Source organism: Ylistrum balloti, unplaced genomic scaffold, assembly GCF_031769215.1.
Source record: "Ylistrum balloti isolate Yb309-2 unplaced genomic scaffold, AGI_CSIRO_Ybal_v1 Utg371384, whole genome shotgun sequence".
Lineage (NCBI taxonomy): Eukaryota > Metazoa > Mollusca > Bivalvia > Pectinida > Pectinidae > Ylistrum > Ylistrum balloti.
Genome location: NW_026782729.1, coordinates 240,627 through 252,820, shown reverse-complemented (window position 1 = coordinate 252,820; position 12,194 = coordinate 240,627). Strand labels below are relative to the sequence as shown.

General features: G+C 38.2%; 1 protein-coding gene across 3 annotated transcripts in view; it reads right to left on the bottom strand.

Annotated features, from left to right (window-relative positions):
- Positions 1-12,194, bottom strand: part of LOC132562243 (fibrous sheath CABYR-binding protein-like) — a 56,880-nt gene that overhangs the window by 15,291 nt on the left and 29,395 nt on the right. The window contains exon 1 of one of the 3 annotated variants that reach the window (XM_060226982.1): positions 4,092-4,175. The exons of 1 other annotated variant lie outside the window; for it this stretch is intronic. The gene's annotated coding sequence lies outside the window, so the exon portion shown is untranslated. One more of the 3 variants, XM_060226981.1, reaches the window with a different exon arrangement.

The following is a 12,194-nucleotide window of genomic DNA, read 5'->3' as shown; positions in this document are numbered from 1 at the left end:
CTCCCAGAAGAGACTTATCATATTGCTGTACAGATAGCAGAATTATCACACAAACTAAGGCCTGGTGACCTTTACATAACTTTTCTTCACAGAATTATCAATACAGTATAAAGTACTTCACATGCTGTGATGCACCCAAGGTTTGAACATGACAGGTGCATTGTCTGACCTATGTCTAATGGACATGAAATATCAGCATAAATGTTTGGATATTTACATAAATATGTCTACCCATGCAGTCCTTGTTTCCCATCTCATCTCTATCCATCTCTTACAACCCATGTTGTGGCCAAATGGCCTTGTTACCCTTATTCCAGTGCAGTGACCCTGTCACCCATATCCCAAAGCAATGACCTTGTCACTCAAATCCCAATGAAGTGACCTTGTCATCCATATCCAAATGCAATGACCTTGTCATCCATATCCAAATGCAATGACCTTGTCGCCCATATTCTAATGCAATGACCCTGTCACCCATATCCCAATGCAATGACCTTGTCGCCCATATCCTAATGCAATGACCCTGTCACCCATATCCCAATGCAATGACCTTGTCGCCCATATCCTAATGCAATGACCCTGTCGCCCATATCCTAATGCAATGACCTTGTCGCCCATATCCTAATGCAATGACCTTGTTGCCCATATACTAATGCAATGACCTTGTTGCCCATATCCTAATGCAATGACCCTGTCGCCCATATCCTAATGCAATGACCTTGTCGCCCATATCCTAATGCAATGACCTTGTTGCCCATATCCTAATGCAATGACCTTGTCGCCCATATCCTAATGCAATGACCTTGTCGCCCATATCCTAATGCAATGACCCTGTCACCCATATCCTAATGCAATGACCTTGTTGCCCATATCCTAACGCAATGACCTTGTCGCCCATATCCTAATGCAATGACCTTGTCGCCCATATCCTAATGCAATGACCTTGTCGCCCATATCCTAATGCAATGACCTGATTCATTTATTCTTATAAGAATTATGAAACAGGTTATTGCAACTTTAATTAATTGCGCTTCTTATATGTAGCTGGATGTAAGCACATAGAGGGGTCTTGATATGGAAGGAAACCCGAGTACTCAGGGGGAAAAATCCACATGGTCGGGCAGGTGACTCCCTTCAATTTTACATCCGTTTGGGCATTCAACCCAAAATAGCTAGGTGAAAGGCAAGTGTGATACCACTAGGCCAATATAACACTCATATGTGAATGCAATAACCTTGTTATTCACATCACCTCCATAATACTGAAAATAAGTCCATTGAATAAAATCCGAGATTTTTGGATTGGTATGAATTTCACATCCAGCAATGATCTTTTCACGCTGTAGATGCTTTCAAAATATTTTATGAAATTCAAACCGGTTATTCTTAGAAATGTAAAAGGAGATCTGGAAACTAAACAATGATGACCATTATTTTTCCTCAAGACATAAAATCAGTTAATATAGGATGACAAGTCCAGTTTGTTTATCTATTGATTTATCTAACAGGTTTAACACTATTTTGACCTGTCAGCTTTTCAGTGCATGACTTTGTTGGTCAAAACATTATATTATTCAAAGCAAGAGAATCACAATAGGTAGTGAGGGAAGTGCGACTATCAAAATACTTTTCTGTCTGTTCCCTAAACCCTTGTGAAGGCAGTGTATCCTGACCTCTGTGTTTACCCACCCAACACTGTATCATTATCACAAAATCATTACAGGACCCCAGTCACCCCTGTCTAGACCGAAACACTCCAAGGTCCATATTTTATCTCCACAGCAGGTCTCTTGGTCAATAACCACAGATGGGTGGCTAATTTGACATTTGTAGTGACTGATGTGTTAGTCCCGCATCACTTCCTCAATGTTGATTTCCTTTGATGCTGACTAGCACCATCAACACTAAATTTGCACACAGGATAGACATATCCTCGGTCTTGTTTGTTTATCTCGATGTACGGCATGTACTCTTCTTATCTTTAGAATCCATCATGGCTACATGCCAGAGATTTCACTCCTTTTGGAATAATGATGTCTGGTATTTCCTGTTTTTTCCCATCTTTATGGTATATATATGATATGATATTGTGATATTATGATATTGTCAAAATTAGTATTTTGTTCAATATCAAACAAATTCCATTTATTTTTTTTCTGAAATGGCAGGTGTATTTCCTAATAGTTATTATCAGCAAAGAGCACTTTCATTATATAGCTGCAAAAGTGATGAATTAATTTGACACTACGATATACATGTGCCAGGCATCAGTTCTACCATTTCATATTACTCCAGCTAAATTTCAACAGTTGTAAACATTTCTGGATTACAAACACTTATCAGACACACATCTCCTCCAACATATCTGATGCCAATATGGAAAGTGTTCCTTATAATAAATATATATACTTGCTGGATCCATGTGGTGGGAGTGTTAAGATAAGATCTGGACCCTGGGGAGTGTTGATGGGCATATAAATGAGTGGACATGACCCTAAGTGGTAGTATGACCTCATCCACCCAGACACAGGCAAGCATCTGGTAGTGCAGGGCAAGTTTGAAAAATGACCAATGAATCTGAAGGTGATGATGTGTCAGGTTGGTTATCACCAACATCTGATAGGTTTGGCACCAGTCATACTGAAAACAAGACTGAAAAGGGGCACCACGGAGGGGGCACCAGACATACTGAAAACAAGACTGAAGAGGGGCACCATGGATGTGGCACCAGACATACTGAAAACAAGATTGAAGAAGGGCAGTATAGAGGGGGCAACAGACATACTGAAAACAAGACTGAAGAGAGGCACCATGGAGGGGGCACCAGACATACTGAAAACAAGACTGAAGAGGGCACCATGGAGGGGGCACCAGACATACTGAAAACAAGACTGAAGTAACTTTTATACTAAAATAATTACTTGGAGCACCAGTGAGAGGACATCAGTCATACAGCACTGATGGAATGCCATAATCAGGTCATCTAAAGGAGAAGAGTCACCAGCCATACTAAGATCAGGACTGGGAGAGGAGGGGATACAACATTCATACTACAAACAGGACTTGGACAGCGGGATCAGAACACCAGTCATTGTAAAATTTAGAGGGGTGGAGAGGACACCAAGCATACTTAAAACAAAGACTAAGGGCAAGAAAAGGGGATAAGGCCACATTCAAGCTACACCTGAGGTGGAGGCAAACCTGTAATACTGAAAACAAGATTGAGGGAAAGGGGCACACCAATCATTTTGAAATCATGGCAGGGGAAGGAAAGGGCACTACTCATGCTAAAATCAGGACTGAGCGAGGGGCACACATGCTTCACTAAAAACAAGACTATGGGAGATGGAAAGCAGCAGCAGATACATATACCACAAACAGAACAAGGGGTGGGTTTGTGTCGAGTGGGAGGGGAACGTCAATCAAATAGCACTGTAGTATATACTGCACATAATCACAAGTCAAATGCAGTCACACAAGTAAATGAAGAGACCACACACTTATACTCAGACTTCTGCATCAACTCTAATACACTGTACATTAATTTTGATAAATAGGAACTCCAAAAGAAAAAAATCAGTATCCTAACCCCTTATCCAAAATATGCTAATTTCAATTTCTGATTTTCAAATCATATCCAACAAGAATTAAAGAAATAGTTCAAAACACCTTTATACTAGACAGAAGCTCCATTCCCGGCAAAAGAGACTAGCGATACTAGTCCTGTTAAGGCAGAGAAATTTCCACAAACCACTAAAATATAGGTACACATGTACTGTGTTGATACTTTTACTGGCATCCGGGCACCTGCTTTGTCCTACCCTGTATTTTGACATAAATAGGACAGTAAGTAGCTGTGCCCTTTGTTAACCTGTACAATTAATCTCAATCCTCTAAAAGTGAACAGGTACAACCCATTCATTTTGATTTATACTCCATGGGTTAATTTCACTGCAAATAGGTTAGATAGAAAAAAACATTTAACCTGCAATATGTTTTACCTTTGGAAAGCTTCAATTGCTGGTCAGAAAATAATTACTCCAGTGGAAAGTATTGCAAATCCCTTCTGAGAATTCACTAACTGTACTCACCAGTTCAGAACCACCACCACCTCCAGTCACAGTACTAACAGACTGGCTGTGTGGTGGCGAGCTGCTCTGTGCTGATGATGCTATAACCTCATGAATCACCTAGACTCACTGTATTGATTGGGATACTGTTTTGTTACTGCTATAAATCAGCACTTTATCAACACTACTAGTAAAATGTCATGAGCACCTTACCCTAAGGAAAAATATGCCAGTTAAATATTCCAGTTAATACCCTATTCCAACATCAATATAATTAATTATGGCTGCAGAGCTAATTACCACAAACGTGGAAATGATTACTGAACCAACAATGAGTCAACAGCAGGTCTGCTCCAGTAGTCAACACTCATAGATCTGCGTTCAACATCTCAGTGTTTAATGACCATGTATGTAAATAGGGATTCTGTGTCATAGCACACTTTTCTTTTAATCTGGACTGACATGACCTATCCAACAACAGATTGTTTTTTTACCCTGGACAGACATGACCTATAAACCCACAGATTATTACCCTGGACAGATATGACCTAACCAACAACAGATATTCATTTTTACCCTGGAAAGACAAAATGTATCCACCAAAAAGTTATAATTTTTACCCTGGACAGACATGACCTTTCCACCAATAGATTTTCATTTTGACCCTAGAAAGACTATTAGACTTATCAGACGAATTGTTATAATTTTAACCCTGGACAGACATGACCTATCTGTCAATACATTATAATTTTTACTCTAGAAAGACAAAACTTACCTGACAAATGGTGATAATTTTCCTTCTAGACAGTTACGACTTTCCTTCTACAGACTAGAATTTTCACCCTGGACCTTAAGTCTAAAGCTCCCTCAATCTCGAAACATTGAAGTATTTACATGCGTATACAACAGGTCTACCATAACTTGTGTATGTACAGGACCCTGACAGTACTTTAATTAGTTGAAGTGACATCTGCAGCCAGAAAGGAAATGAGTGCCGGAGTGATAGCAATCTTATTATCAATATCATTAGATAAGTATAAATACACAGTTTACCCTGATACTACATGTCATGTATAAGTAAGTCTCCTGATCATATTTACACTTAGATTTACTTATATGGGTGATGATTATTGTTTGGTTTTAGTTAATAGAAGGAAAGTTTAATTTAACAGCACACAAGATAGTATTTAGTTTCAGGAACTGTGTACAGCTTCTGCAGCCACCAGCTGTTCAGGAAAAAGGGATAATACTAGGATAGGAAACTCCAATTTCATTACTAGATTTCTGCTGTTCCTGGCTGATCAAAAAGTTCCCAGCACAGTCATCATTTTGTCAACCACAAATCACTACACAGCCTAGGACTGTCGAGTTTAGTTGACATAATCCTGCATGTATTGTAATTATAGTAAAAGGTTGTCTCTCTCCACCCATTTAAAAGATCACAAAACATATTACCACACCCTAACTATATCTATGAAAAGTGCAGTGTATTATAAGTAGTTAAGGCCAGGGTATGGAAAATATAGGTCAGTCTGTGGGGAAATTATAATATTTATAACTAATGCTGGCCAGGGTATGAGAAATATAGGTCAGTCTGAGGGGAAATTATAATATTTATAAGTAATCCTGGCCAGGGTATGAGAAATATAGGTCAGTCTGAGGGGAAATTATAATATTTAAAAGTAATCCTGGCCAGGGTATGAGAAATATAGGTCAGTCTGAGGGGAAATTATAATATTTATAAGTAATCCTGGTCAGGTATGGGAAATGTAAGTCAAACTGAAGGGACAATACAATAAATATTTTTTAATCTAGGCAAGGGTATATGAAATATTACTCAACCTTTGGGGATAATACAATACAATTCTATGTCTACCAAGACGTCAAAAAGATGGAAATGTTCATATTTGCCAGGCACAGATATTAGATAACTGCTTGAAGTCTGTCTCACAGGATCACAGAACTATTTAAGTCAGCCTGGTTGTACATCTATTAAATACTATGTGCTAAAACGTTTCATCTATAATTTAGACTTAATGGTATTAAATACACTCTTGTCCAGGATGGTGGTGATCTAGCCAGACACCATGCCACAAAGTAGGAAATGGCTGTATGGCTGGTGTGGCGCAAGCATTATTTACAATGTGAGAAATAAACAGTTAGCCCCACAAGACCTTGAATATTGACTACCTCAGGGCTGACAGATAAAGAGGTTTTGTTTGTCCAATGTTTACCAGTTGTGAGATGGACAAGGTGGAACCTGTCATTTATAAATGATCTCACCAACACATAAATACTCCATAAACAGTATAGTCACTAGCACTGGACACCCCATACATCACACTGTCATATTCCATCCCACCAAGATAGACAGAATTCCTTCTGTTGGGTAATTTATGTCCCATGTCCCAGGTCACTATATATATACATTTGTTGTTACTTAAGAAAATATATACAGATACATGTGTACAAGAATATCAATACATGTAGTAAAAATATGACCCCAGTGGACTAAGATTTAGCCATGCCTTAGAACAGACCTTGACTTTATTGTATCAACATTTACAGCATAACTTCCAAATATGCTGTTATCCATTTATACAGCTCTGTGTGTGGTTTTTTGTTTTGAGAAAAACTTCTATATATTATGAAAGTTGAAATCTTTCTATTTCATCCAATACTTCAGTCAAGATATCACACAGTTGTTACGGTTAATGTTAATGCTAGCCTAACATTCTACAAAAAATACTCATCTCAGTTTTTAATCATCAATACATACACACACTATAGATATCATGAAGACAAAGAAAATATGCACTGCTTAAGAATCACAAAGAAACATCTTGCGTCAAATACTACAACTTCAGGATTTCATACATTTTCAGAATTTTTGGAATTGAAGCAGTTTTCAAATATTTGCAATCTCTAATATTTACATATTGTAAAATATATGAAGAATATATCACTATATATGCACAGGTCTATAATTTGACAATATATTGAAATGACAATAAAGTGAGGTAAAATCTTAATTGCTTATATCAGGTTTGAAATCTGACCATACAATATGCATCGCTTACAGCTGTCTGAACTTTTCATTGTCAATGTTAATAAAGCAATTTGTTTGCAGCTAGTGTATAGAATACCTATCAAATGCCTTGCTGTATACAATTTTGTCATGTTATAATCCACTTAGAAGTGTTTCAAGTTACTTCATCAATAATGCCAACAACATTCAAAACAAATACCCAGTTCCAAGGTCTATAAAGTTACCTTAGATAACCAGGTAGTGGCGTTAGACCATCTTACCTTCTTCAGTGTGAGTATATTCCCGCTATGAATCACCTGGCCAGTCTGTTTCCAATAAATACTATTGACTCACCAGCCTCTGAACCTGATAACCAGACAGCTCAGTAAAATCCTGCTATTCACCTATGCGCTCACTACACATCTACAGGTATATCAGATTTTCTTCGTTTTTTTTTCTAGCCTGGGGAAAGTCAAAACAATAGTGACCCCTTGTATACCTTAGGTATGTAAGACAGGTATGCAGGTGGTAGTGCCAGCTACTCAAGCATGACTGGACATCTGTAACAGCACTCCTTAGGTGAGGAATTTAGACAATGAGAAGGTACATCGTACAAATACCACAGTAAAAGAGGAAACTACCTCCAAGTCACTGGTCACACGCATACCACATACTTAGATCCTGTCTTCATTGTCATATTAACTCAGGTATGACATTCTGATTATGCACAGAATTTACCACAATTACGACAGGATTCCAACACAATGCACCACTTACTGGTAATAAACAACCTATGTTATTAAAAGGAACACTTGTTTGTCTCGTATATGTACATTTTGCCTCAGAAGGCAGCATATATACAAACCATCTATTTAGCAAATTACACAATATCTGTAAACAAAAAACTGCAAAAACCCAAAGGTATATATTTAACCCAAAAGTCACCTTTTTCAGGATGTAGAAACACGTTATACTATTCCATAATAAAGAAAATCATTTATCCTCTGGTGTACGTGTGTATTTCATGGCATGTAATTTGGTTTGAGTTTTCTCTGAGCCTAGATACACGAATGGTATAGACATAGTATTCTTTGACATTGTTTCAACGATATCACAAATCCTCTGGGTGTTTGAAAAAATACTGCTGTAGTGATAAAATCAACCTAAAAGATATAGATTTCATTGTTGAATATAAATAAAGTTTCAATGGTTATCATTTGTAATCATTGTCTGTATACAACATTGGGCACACCAATTTCAGTATCATGCTGTAATATATTTGTATGTGCTTTACAAACCAATTCAATCTATTTCTATTTAAACACATGATTTTGAACTGAAAGTATTGATTTAAATTACAAGCTATTAAAGTTTAATATGTGACTCTAGCAGATTTGGGAATGTGACACACCAAATTAGATTTCCTGCTAACCTCTGGAGAAAGTCCAGAAACTAATTAAATCAGCTGTAAACAGTTCCTTAATGACACAGTGCTCTGCAGTACAGCATTATCTCTGCGATGGTAGAATTAAATTAAGGTTCATTTACACCACATTATCAATGTACAAACAGCCATTCTGATTGTCCTTTCTCTCTACACTTCGTAGTTACCAAATTGACTTGCCTTGGCAATAACATGAACACCAGACAGAGATTTAAAGCTGTCACACTGATTTCGATGATGGAACAGCTGTTGCAGTGGTTACCTTCAAAAGGCCCTGCATGTAGCCAATGTAATGACCTTGAGGAAAAGGCAGGAAATGGCAACTGTGACCTTGGGTAGAGGGTTGGTAACTGCTGCAGTGATCATGGTAAAAATGGTTGCAGTGACCAAGGGGAGGAGATGATGAAAGTTGGTAACCTTCAGAGAGGCGTTTTAAATGCTGTAGTGACCTTTGGGATAGGGTTAGTACATGCTTGTACTGACCTTTGGGAGAGGGTTAATACATGCTGTACTGACATTGGGAGAGGGTTTGTACATGCTTGTACTGACCTTTGGGAGAGGGTTAATACATGCTGTACTGACATTGGGAGAGGGTTAGTACATGCTGTACTGACCTTTGGGAGGGTTAGTACATGCTGTACTGACATTGGGAGAGGGTTGGTGTAGTGACCTTTTGGAGAAGGCTTGAAGATGTAGATCTTGCAGTGACTTTGGAGTGACCACTGATACATGTAAATGATGTAGTAACCTTGATGCAGAAACCTACCATGTGCCTTCTCAATGTCATAGGAGAAAGTTTTGGTGATTTTGAGATAACTGTCTTAATGACATTGAACTGTCTTCTTGTGAGGAATTTACTGGTCATCAGGTACTTTATGAAAAAAAAGTGACTTCATTGTTATACCAGTCAAGCTTAGGCTTCAACACACCTTATTAATGGTTCCCTCCTTGAGCGGAGAGGAAATGTGACACTATAAAGAACGGATGTGATAAAAAGTCTGTACAAGGTAATGATCTGGTGTGTCTGTAGTTATCAATCTTGTAATTTCCTCCCAATCAACTTCATGCTTCAGTCTTGTGGTAAACAGCATACCCATACTTTCCAACAGTACGCTTATCCTATAGACTATCTCTCCCTGGTCAAATTTACACCAAGCTTATTGGTCAAATTTTCACTGAGCTTATCCTGCTGGCTATCCTATCATGATCAAATCTTCACTGAGCATATTGGTCAAATTTTCACAGAGCTTATACTTGAAGTTGCCCTGCCTGGTCAAATCTTTACCAAGTTTATCCCATAGGCTATCCTCCTTGGACAAACTTTCACCAAGCTATTCCTAAAGGCTCTCTCCAGCCTTTCCTTCTTTGATCAAATCTCCATTGTGGTTATCCCATAGAATATCTGTTACTGGTCAAATCTTCATTGACCTTACCTCTAAGGCTATCTCTCCTTTGAGGAATCTCACAGAGCTTATCCTTTAGACTAACTCGACCTGATTATCAAAGCTTCACACAGCTTATCCTAAAGACTGAGCTTATCCTGCACTGATCAAATCATCACACAGCTTATCCTATAGGCTAACCCTCCCTAATTAAATCCTCACAAACCTTATCCTAAAGGCTATCCCTCCCTGGTCAAATCCTCACAAACCTTATCCTAAAGGCTATCCCTCCCTGGTCAAATCCTCACACACCTTATCCTAAAGGCTATCCCTCCCTGGTCAAATACTCACAAACCTTATTCTATAGGCTAACTCCCCTAATCAAATCATCACAAACCTTATTCTATAGGCTAACCCTCCCTAATTAAATCCTCACAAACCTTATCCTAAAGGCTATCCCTCCCTGGTCAAATCCTCACAAACCTTATTCTATAGGCTAACTCCCCTAATCAAATCCTCACAAACCTTATCCTAAAGGCTAACCCTCACCGGTCAAATCCTCACAAACCTTATTCTATAGGCTAACCCAACCTCGTCAAATCCTCACAAACCTTATTCTATAGGCTATCCCTCCCTAATCAAATCCTCACAAACCTTATCCTATAGGCTATCCCTCCCTGGTCAAATCCTCACAAACCTTATTCTATTGGCTAACCCAACCTCGTCAAATCCTCACAAACCTTATTCTATAGGCTAACCCAACCTCGTCAAATCCTCACAAACCTTATTCTATTGGCTAACCCTCCCTGGTCAAATCCTCACAAACCTTATTCTATAGGCTAACCCAACCTCGTCAAATCCTCACAAACCTTATTCTATTGGCTAACCCAACCTCGTCAAATCCTCACAAACCTTATCCTAAAGGCTAACCCTCCCTGGTCAAATCCTCACAAACCTTATTCTATAGGCTAACCCAACCTCGTCAAATCCTCACAAACCTTATTCTATTGGCTAACCCAACCTCGTCAAATCCTCACAAACCTTATTCTATTGGCTAACCCAACCTCGTCAAATCTTCAATTAGCTTATCCTTTAGGCTAGCTCTTGACTATCCCTTCCTGAACTAATTTTCTCTGAATTTATCATCATAAGTCTGTGATCAAATCTTAACCATGGTTCAATGTCAGAATTTACTTTAACCAGTTGAATCTATATACAGTCCCATTATTAACTGTAAAGCACAAAAATTTCACCAGTCAAAAACACAGTAATGTCTAGTTATAAGCAATACATTTTTTAAATTATGGGAAGAGATTTAAACATCTCTGAATTCTAAATGTAATTTGAAAGAATTTTGTATTACAAATGCAATTTAATCAATTTGATAATACAAAATGAAAATAAAGATTCTGATATATGTAAATATAATTTCTGCATAAGAAAATGAACAGAATTCAACAGAGAAGATTACATGTAAATGAGTAGGAAACAGGAAGTATTGGTACAATGACAGGCACATTATTCCAAACAGCATGTGTATTGGTGGCTCGTTGTACCCAACACTTGACAGGGTAAGGCCACTCTTGGTATCAATGATAAGTATGTCAAGTGTTTGGTCTCGTGCACATCCGCAATCTTCAGAACACTTTATGCTGAAGCCCTATTACATTAATTTGTCCTCTGTATCAACTCCCACTGTAACTGGCGTATGTGAATTTCTCCATACCAGGCATGCCCCTTGGCAGTGTTGTGCGAGTTTTATACCATTTTTTTTCGTTGTTAATGTTTCGCAACCTATTACAAACACAAACATAGTTATTTATAATCCCATTCACACATGGGATTTCAATACAAATAGCAATATAGCCTTTCCAAAACTGTTTACTGCATTTTTTCCCCCTACGCCCAAAATGGGCCTCCATGCAATAACTACTATTGACCAAGAAATAGAGATAGTCTAAACTGAGAAACAGCAAAACAAACAAGTGAGAATAACAATTGGCCCTCATCTGTTTCTTGACTAGACTAATGGATAATACTAGTCCCCATCTGCTTTATGGGTGGACAAATGGACTGACAGGAAGAACTAAACTTGGCAGCATCTGATGTTTTGGCTGGACAAATGGACAGACAGGAAGAACAATATTAACCCTCATCTTAAATAACAAACTGGAAAAACATTCTTGGTCCCCATCTGATTCTTGGCTGTACTAAGGCACAGCCAGGAGAACACTATTGGACCCCATCTGCTTCTTGGCTAGACTTTGGGA